General features: G+C 41.4%; 1 long non-coding RNA gene across 1 annotated transcript; it reads right to left on the reverse strand.

Annotated features, from left to right (window-relative positions):
- Positions 1-231: 231 nt before the first annotated feature.
- Positions 232-1,129, reverse strand: LOC121018299 (uncharacterized). The gene is made up of 2 exons (XR_005785119.1): positions 954-1,129; positions 232-329 (listed from the first exon to the last, which is right to left on the reverse strand). It is a non-coding gene; the product is annotated as an uncharacterized LOC121018299 (long non-coding RNA).
- Between the last annotated feature and the right edge of the window lie 1,109 nt (positions 1,130-2,238).

Here is a 2,238-nt window from a genome sequence, read left to right on the forward strand (position 1 = left end):
TCTTTATAAGGCTGACAGCCCAAGTCTTTCAATAACCTATATTTGGCCTGCATACCTCTAAACACCAACCCAGCACCTGACAGGATTCTAAAATAAAATGTAAGGACGTAACCAAAGACCATCAGTTTACTTAGCTAAAATTACGCACAAAAAGAATGAGCTTGCTATGTTTATAGCAACTCCCTTCTCTATTTACAGTCCATGTCAAAGATTATTAGTAAGGCACATTTCTTAGAGTTCAGATTATTTAATTATTCTTTTGCCAGATATAAACAACCAATAGAATTACTTAGCTCTTGTCTTTAGGTTCAGGAATGTATGACCGTTATCTGTTGTGAAGAAAAAAAAAAAGACCTAAAGTCAACGTCACAACATACCTTTGACTTTTCTCAGTACTCTACCCCACCCTTATTTTACCTAACTTTGCCTGTGCTCACATCTAGACCCCATGATCTCCTCCACCAGAATCATTCTCCCAGTTTGATGATCCTATGACATGGGATCCTAGTGCTTACCACCCAGCTCCCCAGCTGTCCTGGTGCAATGCAACCCCATATGTATTCCTCTATTCTAAATGGGGTCCTTGCTCTCAAGTTCCAGACACCCAGTTTTCCCAGGTTCCCCAGTTTGTAGGATGAGAATTTCGTTCTCCATTTTAGGTACCGACACCAATAAGTTGATAGTGCCTCCAATTAACTATGGGAAAGCTAAAACCCTGTTTAGGTCTTTCCAATCTCAGAGCCAGAAACTCGGTTCCTAAACACTAGTCCACTATTCTAGTGGCTAAGTATCCCCCTTGACAGACCTTCTAGATGCTGCTGCTTACCCACTTGTCTAACCTTATAGGCAGCACGACTTTTACTTCCTCAATTCTCCCGTATACCATTTAATCTCTCTCCCATATTGAATGTATGTCCCATCACTGGGCTCAGCCCAGTGATTAGAACACCTACCTCCTCATCTGGGACCCCTGGTGCTCACCATTGCTGCACGGGAAATTGCCTTCTCTATGAATTACCTTGTTCTCTCCTTAACCTTCATCTTCAGAGAAGCAAAATAACAATTGAGCCTCCTGTTAGGTCTCAGCTCCTCCTCCCCATCTGTCCTATCTTCTGATAAAGTGCAACTACCTGGCCTTATAACTTGTGCTTTCAACCTTTTTTAAGAAGGTAGGATTATTTTCTAACTCTAAAATCCAGATGTAAAGAAAATCCATTTCTAGGGCAGTATTTCCAGAAATTCCCTTCTAAAATTAAATATTTTTTAATGGATCTTAGTAACTACATCTATTGGTGACTCTTATAATAATTCTCACGGAATGTAAGTAGGAAGGGGTAGTAAAGAGGTCGGATGAGGAATAAGACTGGGTCCAGTCATTATCACTGTCCCATAGTCAGTGACTCCTCACAATGATTATGGAGCAGCCTTTAAAGATTTGCTAATAGCAGTTGAAAAGCGGGAAATGATTGGTTGCCAGTTCCTTAAGAGCTTTTTAGTACTGTTCCCGTTCTGCATTGTTGCCTGTCAACCAGGGGTTTTAAAATGTTTTTCAAAAGAAATATTATGGGGTGTCTAGGTGGCTCAGTCGGTTAAGCGTCCAACTCTTGGTTTCAGCTCAGGTCATGATTTCACAGTTGGTGAGATTGAGCCCCGCATTGGGCTCTATACTGACAATGTGGATCCTGCGTGGGATTCTCTCTCCCTTTCTCTCTCTGCCCCTTCCCTGCTCCCTCTCTCCCTCTGTCTCTCAAAAAAATAAATGTAAACATTAAAAAATACATTAAAAAGAAAAAATATTATGCAAACAAACTGACGGTTACCAGCGGGGAGCTGTGGTGGGGTTGGGGGGGAGCTGGCAGGGGGAGATGGGTTAAATAGACGATGGGTATGAAGGAACACACTTATTGTGATGAGCACCGGCTGTTGTATGGAAGTAACGAATCACTACATTGTACACCTGAAAGTAATATTACACTGTATGTTAATTAACTGGAATTTAAACAAAACTTTTAAAAAAAGAAATATTATGTAAATAAAAGCAGAATGCTCTTACTGTAGTGGAGGTATCCCTGGAACCTGTCAACACCAACCAAGCAGTTCTGACACCTATTTTCTGACCTGAAACCCCTCTTTAGAACCCTTGGGCAAAAAAAGGAAGGGAGGAAGGGAAGGAAGGAAGTGAGAAAGTAAAGAAGGGAGGGAGGGAGAAAGGAAGGCAAAGGAGGAAGGGAGAAATTT

Source organism: Herpailurus yagouaroundi, unplaced genomic scaffold (assembly GCF_014898765.1).
Source record: "Herpailurus yagouaroundi ecotype Mexico unplaced genomic scaffold, PumYag 218, whole genome shotgun sequence".
In the NCBI taxonomy this organism is placed as follows: Eukaryota; Metazoa; Chordata; class Mammalia; order Carnivora; family Felidae; genus Herpailurus; species Herpailurus yagouaroundi.